This window comes from Malurus melanocephalus, unplaced genomic scaffold, assembly GCF_030028575.1.
Source record: "Malurus melanocephalus ecotype Western Australia unplaced genomic scaffold, MMel_1.1 scaffold_338, whole genome shotgun sequence".
Classification (NCBI taxonomy): domain Eukaryota; kingdom Metazoa; phylum Chordata; class Aves; order Passeriformes; family Maluridae; genus Malurus; species Malurus melanocephalus.
In genome coordinates, this window is record NW_026623570.1 from 630498 (window position 1) to 639845 (window position 9348).

Genomic DNA, 9348 nt, shown 5'->3' on the forward strand with positions numbered 1-9348 from the left:
AATATATAAATTATAACTTATAAATTTAAATTATAACTTTCTAAATGATACCAGTTCAAAGAGCAAAGGTGACTTTGGGGAGCACTGGAGAGCAGAGCTTTCCTCAGGGCAGGGGGTGTTTATTCCTACAGGATGGAGAAGCCTCTCCAGCCACATCTTTGGAAGCAGGGAGGTTTCAAAACTAGCAAGGTGCTGCCTGAAAAGAATCAGCTCATTCCATGCTCAGCATCTGAAAAATTTACCCAAGTTCTGGAAAAACCAGGCTCACTTCCAGAACTCTGAGCTTTCTGTCCCGTGCACTTCCCCCAGCATTTGGTAACAGCAAAGTACTGTTCACATCTTAAGATGAGAGTGTTTTCTAGTGAGMGGATCTTAGAAATGTGCCTCAATTTAGGAAAAAAAAAATAAAAACAAACCAAAGTAATTCACCTAGAATTAAAAACAAAAATAATAAATCATATGATACAAACCAGTATTTCTGATTTTGCATTCCAACAGAAAATTAAAAAGTAAAAGATGTTTCATCTGATACTTGACATGCAAAAAGTTCAGTTGATGAAGGAAAAAGGAAATTAAAGACTCAATTATTTACATAGTTCTATTTTCAGTCACACAGGTGGGAGTCCATTGGTTCCAGCAGAGCAGATCTAACAGATTTCCAGGTTTTTTTTTCCCTGTTACCAACTCTAATCTTTAGCCTTTCAAAGTCCTGAGCTCAGGGCTGGAGAGATGGTGAAAGACAATTGTTCTACTTTTATTGCGTGTCATTGGCTTGAATTTCTCCATTTTTGGATAAAGAATACAGTAAATCCTATGGAAACCATTCCACTGCCTGCATTAGCACAGGAATAGTCCTCTGCAGTGATACCTAAAGCAAGGCTCACTGAAACAGAGGCCAGAGAAAGTTAAGAGAATAAAAGCAAACAGATTTAATCCAGGCCTATTGGTGCATTAAGGGCAGACAAAGCCTYCTCCTGAGGCTACACCCAAAATGGACCTCGAGTCATGAGAACCTCCCCTTTTATAAGTTCTGCCTTATTCACACATTGGGCCTCAACTCTCCAATCACACCTTCAGGTGATGATGTCACCCACCCCAACCCTGCTCCCCCCAGTTCTCTGTTGTTCCCATATTTTGGGGGTTTTGAGGCAGAGAGGTATCCTCGGATTCAGGCTCAGAGAGGAATTGTTTTGTCTAAAGATGGGAGAACGGGAGCTTTAGTGCTGTACTAGAGAAGTACAAGATTACAAGATACATGAAACTAGAACCTAAAAAATCCTAAGGCATCAGCAGCACTTAGCCCAACATTTTCCTGATTTACATCTCTTGAAATGTTTATTGTCAATGAACACACCACCCTTTAACAGCTGAGCATCTCGCCATGGGCTCACATGCTGCAGAGGCAGCTGGGGCATGGAGCAGTGAGTGGGGCTGGATCATCCCACACATCTGGGGAAGAACCAGAACTGAGAATGTGTCTGTAGCTCACCCTGCAGCAGCATCGCTCAGGAAGGTGGAGGTGGAGGTGGAGGTGGAGGAGGAGGTGGAGATGGATGTGGAGGAGGAGGTGGAGGAGGAGGTGGAGGAGGAGGTGGAGGAGGAGGTGGAGGTGGAGGTGGAGGTGGAGGTGGAGGTGGAGGAGGAGGTGGAGGAGGAGGTGGAGGAGGAGGAGGAGGTGGAGGTGGAGATGGATGTGGAGGAGGAGGTGGAGGAGGAGGTGGAGGAGGAGGAGGAGGTGGAGGTGGAGATGGATGTGGAGGAGGAGGTGGAGGAGGAGGTGGAGGAGGAGGAGGAGGTGGAGGTGGAGATGGATGTGGAGGAGGAGGTGGAGGAGGTGCTCACCACGCTGCAGATGAACAGCAGGACTGCCCAGAACAGGCAGGAGGGCCAGGGAATGATTGTTTATCCATGAAGGGGTTCACAGAAGCTTGTTCCCCCTCTGGGACTGTGGGAAAGGATGGACAGGCGAGCAGCACGCTCTGCCCAGCAGGAAAGGCTGAATCCCGGGCAGCAGAGCAGGAGAGCCATGGCCAGAGCTGCAGAGATCATCTCCCAGCAGTGCTGGGTGAGGGTGCTGCAGGGACCCTGCCCTCCCAATCCACTCCACCCGGTCCCAAAGGAGGTTATGGACAGCTCTGCYCCTCTCCTTTGCTCCTGTGGTGGSTGAGGACAGCACACACCCCCAGCAGTGTGAGCAGCTTGTCCCTGTCCTGCCCRTGGGTGTCAGTGCCTCCCTCCAGCCATCCCAGGGGATGGGGCAGCAGGGCTGAAGGGTCACCCAGAGCTCCCTGCCCAGCACTGACCCCTTCCTTGAGGGGTTCTGCCCACTGCCCACTCCTCAGTGAGGGGCACTGCCCAGCCCTGCCATCCACCCCTGATTTAATGCCCACTCTTTTACTCATTCCTTCCTCAGGTGCAGCCTCACACCGGAGGGCTGTGCTGGGACAGGAACAGAGGGGATTTACTGCTCTCCCAGGCTGGTTCCCCCAGCAGCTGCTTTTTTCTGTGAGCCCCAGAGCGAGCCTGCATTGCCCTCCTGCGGCCGGCACCCGGCTCCCGCAGCCCGCACATTAATCATTGCAGCGCCCGTGTAAAATTCAATTTTACCTCTCCATTCATTCTGAGATGAGTTGAAGGCCGGCCTTGTACATATAAACCACACTTTACTTCATCAGAGCCCCGGTAACAAATGGAGTGTCTTCTTCGGGGAGTTTAACCATCAAAAAGCGCCGCGCCAGTTAATTCCACGCGTGCCGAGGGTCACAGAAGGAGCTCTCGGCATCAGCAAATGCTTCAGCCCTCAGCTGCGCAGTAAACTATGTTTTAGAGATTGTTCCTCAATACGAAATGATCAGTCCATTTATCTGCTAAAGCAGCCTGTCTCTTTGTTCAGTCTCCCAATATTTTTTCCGCTGACCCGATCTGGACAATAAACCAAAGTCATCTTAAGATATTCACCGTACAATTTGTTACTCGAGCTCCTCCGGGCCTGGCTGGCTCTGCTGGCAGCATCCCAGGCTCCCCAGCTTCCACCAGTACTCCCAGTGTCTGTGCCAGTTATCCCTGACCCTGGGGCTGTACCAGCTCTGTCCCAGCTCCTGCCGTGTCCCAAACCCAGCCAGGGGCTGTGCCCAGCGTCCCTCTCACACCAAACACACCACAGCACTTGTGGAGGGGTTTGGGGCTCCCTGTGAATCTGCTTTGGCAGAGTTACAGCCTCAGCCCCCACCCAGGGTGATGGGATGCTGGTTCTGTTTGACAAAGAGGAGCAGATTTGTACTCAGGGGGTGCCCAGGGCTTCTCTTTGCAGCCTGAGCCTCCCTCCTGGAGCTGCTGAGTGCTGCCCACACTCATAGAGGGCTTGGGAGCCCCACCMTGGGCTCAGGGAATGCATCTGAGCCATCATGCAAGGCAGGAATTTATCACGGATCTCTCTCCTCCTGTAGCTGGAATTCCAGCTGTTGTGCAGCTGTGTGGTGCAGGGACTCACCATCCTCACTTTGCACACTCGCTAGAAAGGCCAGGGAATGGTGAGACCGTCCATCTCCCTCAGAAAGGGATGGAGCTCATGCACAGCCAAACAAACCACTGCTGCCATCAGCTCCTCACTGGGGTCTGAGCTCTGGCAGTCCAGTTTTAGAGCTGCTTCACCTCTGCCCACATCCCTCTGTGGGAGGTGTCAGAATTCAGCTCCACGAGAGGTTTCATGGTGCCCCAGAGAGCTGAGCTCCCACTGGCACTCCCACCTCAAGCTCACTTTTCCCTGGCTGTCTCAGGTAYCTCAGCCAGCAAACGGTGCCAGGCCCTTTATCCTTCAACATCAGCAGTCCCCTGGCACTGCMTGGAAGATCAGACACCCACACAAGGCTGTGGTGTCCACTGCAGGAGCCAGAYACCCAAAAACCAGCCCTCACCCATCCCTGACTCACGCCCAGAGCCCTTTCATGCACGTAGCTGTAAATAACTAATGCAAGTTTACACTACAGTGATGGARGGATTTAATCTTTAAAGATGTTAAAAGAGCTTCCAAACCACAGAACCATCCTGGTTGCACAGGCAGGACACTGCTCAGAGGAGCTGCTCCTTATAATCACTAATTTTGATCCACTTGCCCTTTTTCATGATGTGTTTGCCCCGTGTTGCTCCGTGAGGAGCTCCATATCACCCACTCAGCATCACGTAAGCAGTGAGATTTTAACAGCAGCAGCTTTCTCAGTGCTTCCCTCCTTGGCTGGGCCACACCAGCCCTTCAGCCAAAACAGCACCATGGGACATGCTGGAAGTCTCTAGAAAGGCGTTTTCATTTTGTGATTGTGTGTGAAGCACACCTCAACAGCCGGGTGCCATAATATCAATTTGTGGGGKTTTTTTTCCCTCAAAACTTTAATTGAAAAGGTTTTTATCTTTTTTTCCCCAAGAAAGATTCTAACCCTTTATCCATGTTTTGAAGTTTCACCMTGCTTCTTTCAATATTTTTTTTAACAGATAGGGAGGGGAAGCAACCTTCCCTTGCAGGTCTGCCTGCTTCTGCAGTGGAAAAGCACAGTGAGGAGACAGAAGTGGCAAAATACTTTCAGCCACTCAGCCAGAGAGAGTGAAGTGAGGAAAAAAGTGCAACTGAAACCAAGCACAGCATTTAAAGATCAGTCAGCACTGAGAAATATCAGATGTCAGCAATCTGCTCCTTCCAGTTATAGAAAGAAGAGTTTTCTCCCAAACCATCTCAGCCAGTTTTGGCGACAAAGTTTCAAACACACAAACCCACTTGCCAAAAACATTTTTGCCTTCCAGAAAGCATTGTGTTTGTGGGTGTCAATAAATCTGACAGACACTGCAGTCTCCTACTGCTGTGGGAGATAAAATTTCACCCGTATTTACACTTCAGTAAAATGAACTACAAGTGGATTTACCCAGAGAGAGACAAAGTCAACAGCAAAATTCACATTCTCCAGCTCTTTCTGTTTCCAACCAAAAAGCCATTCCAGAATAAAATTCTGGAGGGAGGAGGTGGATATACAGTGTTTATCTTATAAGTTTGGTAAAAATACACAAAGCAGCCTGCTCCAAATGGATCTGTAGTGCCCCTGGGCTCTTTGAAGGTGTTTTTCCCTGCAGAACCAGCCTGGGGAAGGCTGTGATGGTGACAGAGTCAAAGCTCTGTCAGGCTCAGCTCCACTCTCCTCTCACTGCACCTGCTGCAGGAATTCTGGCAAAGCCTAAAACTCCTGTCTTGCCAGAAATTATTGCTTGCTTAGGTACAAGGGCTCCTGGAAAGTTTCCAAACCCTAATGGGAACTTCAGTCAAATGACTGAGTAGTGGGTTCTCACATATTTCAGCCTCCCCAGTCCCTGAGATTTCCTTYTACAATACATCTTCCCTCTGTATTCCACCCCTCACACTCACAGGACAACCCTTAAATAGACTCCAGAGGCCTTTGTGACAAAAGGACAAGAATTAGGAGGTGTCTGTGGAAAGCTTTAGGATGGAGAGCAGCAGGAGGACGCTGAGCAGATCCAGAGCAGCAACCTGTACCAGCCCCTGCTGCCTCCATTCCCTGTTTAATGATGATGCTCCCACTGGGATCTCCTCTCTCATCCTCACAGATCTTYCTTGAGGCACAGCAGCTCCTCAAGRGGCCTCCAAACTCTGCTGGAATTGAAAGGTGAAACACAGAGTAGGGCACAAAGGGCACAAATACCCACAGAGCCACCTGCACGGAGCGGGTCACACACTGCTGCMCTGCCACCAATCCTGCTCACAAAATGGCACCAGTGGGGACATTCTGAACAGGGTTCAYGAGGTTTGGATGGTGCCATTTTCCAGTTTCTAGAATTCACTTAAATGTGTTTTGTGGACAGGATGAGAACCAGAATATAACGTGAATCTGGGAAGCTGCTTGGAAAATCAGTGCTAGGGGTCATGGACACCTTGCAAACATCCCCTCCTGGGGACCCTTGGCCAAACAGAGGGGCAGTGACAGCCTGGTTGCTCCCAGAACAGCAAGAGAGATGTGCCCTGCTGGAAACAAACAGCAAATTCACACGAGCCACCATAGCTGGCTCCATCATTGCATCCTGCAAGGCAGATCGTGTGGCCAAAGCCAGGACACCCAGCCTGGCAAGCTGKGAAGGCAGATTTTATAGCAGAGCCAGGAATGGCCACCTCTGGAAATGCCCCAGTGCAGCAGATCCCAGGCACACAGCTGCARGAGGAACCACTTTCTGACTTTTAGATCTCTATTTAAACCAAACTTTTTAAGATCTCTGTGRAAACCAAGAGCCTTAAAGGCATCCCTGGTCCATCCCTCCCCACTGGAACACTCTGCTTTCCCAGCCATGCAATGCAGAGTTAAACCAGCATCAGCTGCAATTTCCAAAAACCAGATTTTGAGTAAGACAAGGCAGTTGTTCAGCTGTGCTGCAGTTGTGACACACCCCCTCTCCGTGTGCCAGGCTGCCCAGCATCCCCAGGGAGCTGCAAAGARCCCTCCTGGTGTCCTGCCCGCTCTCCAGCTCCTGATGGCTGTCACYATTTCCCACTGTCCCATTCTGTATTTACATGCAGAGCTGTGATYGATGTCCCCCAGCAGCYCTGCCCAGCCCTGTGCCAGCACAGAGCAGGGCCAGGCAGATCCTGCTCCCAGGGACAGGAATGAACACGATCCTGGCTCTTTAACACATCCCAGAGTGTCCCATCCCTGCCCCTGCTGCAGCAGGATCTTTGCACAGCTTATGAAACCCTCAGCAGACACCAAAGGCAGAAGCAGCAGGACTTGCACAAAACTTGGCTCCTGGAAGATGTTTCCTGGCACCAAAACATTCCMTGTTTGATGGGATTCTCTCTCTGCCAACAGGCATCTGCAATAAACAACCTTTTTTTTGTGGCCTGAAAGGAAACAAGATTTGTTTGTGATTTGTGATTGTTGTGATTTGTTGGTCTCTGTCACACTCTGTCTCCTGTAAATTTTGACTTTTCCAAGCAAAGCAGGGCAGGATGGAAAGTCTGCAGGGATTTAGTGGGGGATCCTTGGTCAGGTGGGAGAGTTTGAAGGGATCCTCACAGGGAGAGGCTGCACTGGGAAAGCAGCACTCACTGCAGGGAAGCCCTCCTGGTCCCAGGCAGCTGTGGGAGATCAGAAACTCACCCCAAGGAGAAGAAACATCCTCCTCTGGCTGCTTCTACCTCAGCTTTTCTCTCCTCCTGCCTTTYCCTGCAGCACCAGCTTGGGAGGAGAGCACAGGGAGAAATTTCAGACCTGGGAAAGTGAGGAAGCAGCAAGGGTGGGATGTGCAGCTGCATCCATCTCCCGACCCCACAGTGAACTGACAATCAGGGATTTCCTTGGGTGGTGCTCCCGGTGCTYCTGTGCACTCCAGGAACCTCTAGGGAGAGTTCAAATAAATCTGAAAGGCAAAGTAAATGCTTTTTTTTTTTTTTTAAATTTTAAATTCTAACTATTATTCTAGAAAGGAGAAAAAAAGCATTTTTTTCCCCCAGGCAATTTTTGATGGCTCATAATTAGCAACACAGCCAAATACAACCCCTGCATCTCATAGCCTTGCACATCCAGAGCCCTGCAAAAGCCAGTTTGGGAAGGAAACAGGAAGATATTCCTGCATCCTCTGAGGAAAAGCACATCTGCCATGCTGCCACAAACAGAAAACTTTTTTTTTTTACTTTGGTTTTGGGGTTTGGGGGTGTTTCTTGCACTCAACTGCTAATTTTGTTTATTACAATAGTGGCTGGAATCCAACACAGCTCAAAAATTCCTTTGTAGTGAATATGAAGTGTGGACAGGCTGCCATTTTCTGTGACTCAGGGTGTAAGTGAAAGAACCGCTAYAGAATTTATTGGTTGGGAATTTGGGGTTTTTTTTAGGGCATTTTGTTTGTTTGCTTTTAAACCAGCAGGACATTCAGCCCTCTGAACTTTTCACCAATCTCTGCACTTCAAATATTGCCTTTATCCCACAGCTTTTTCCTTTCCCCTTTCTCATCCCACTTATCATTAAACTAATTAAACGTTWAAACTGAAGAATTATGAAAACTTTTGAAGATTTGACCAATTAGATTTTCCTCTAGATACTTCTTGAAACCGGTGGCTGCCATCTACTGGCACTTTTCTCAAAATGCAGCCAGTTTTAAGCCAAAAACTGGATATAAAAACAGTTTTTCCACAAGTTACTTACGTTCATCTTGCAACTTGTTTATTCCAAGCCCCAGCAGAGCACTTCCTCGAAATGCTGAGTTGTGGGGTCGACTTTCTTTGCCAGTTGTTGATTGCATGATCACTTGACAGAGATTATGAAATTAGAGTAAGAAACCCTGCTTCCAAGCTCCTCTCAGTGGCATTGTGATCACTGAGAAGCAAAGGCAGCCTGAAGCCTCTCCCTGATTTTTTCCCTTTGCATTTTACTCTTTCAATAATTTTCCTCTTTCTTCACATTACCAGAAAGAGTTGTGACTGTTTTCCCATCAGTTTATCAGTCTTACTTTTAATCCACAAGATGAGAAATGTATCTCAATTAATGTATTTCAATTAATATTTTCTTGGCAGAATCTTGATTCCAGTTGATTATTGTTCCTGACAATACTGAAGTCCTGAATACAAACACTGACAACACTTTCTGATGGGCTTGAGGAGTGCACTTTTTTTTTCCCCATAGCTATTTGATATGAACGGATTGAAAATTTACTTTAAAACAAAATCTGTCTCCTTGCCGTCAGTGGAATGACTTGTGTTCCAAGTAGTATTTTGATTCAACAGGCTGATATTTTAACCTCATTCCCTCAAAGCCAGGGTTCAAATCCTTAAATGTTTCGTAAACTCCTGACAACCATCTTCAAATGACTCCAACCTCCCCCACAACAGCCTGTTTATGCAGCAAAGAGCCAACAACAAGGCACTGACCCACCYCCTTACACAAAGCTATTTAAAGCTTTGTACAAATCTAGCAGGGAGCTGGAGGCCAAAGCTTTACAAAATAAAGAGATTTTCAGGGCTTTTTTAAATTTTTGTGTCATTATCTTCAAACACTTTCAAAGGGTCCACATCTCGATGTGATGCAGTGTTTTCTCTCTAAAGGTGACCTTAACCTGGATCCTAAAAACCCTTCTTCTAAGCCTGCATCTCTAGTATAAGGTCTGCCTGCTCTGTGTGTGGTGACCCCTCAGTAGCTGTAAAACTGCTAAAAAGACAAGTCATTACTGTGGKTTTTTTTTGTTTACAAAGACTGCACTTCTAGAAGCACAACTGCTTGGAGCATGTGACAAAGCTTGCATATCCCTGAGTTCTGAACTCAGCAAGAATCACAATCATTCCTAGATGGAATTGTGCAGCTGTGCAGG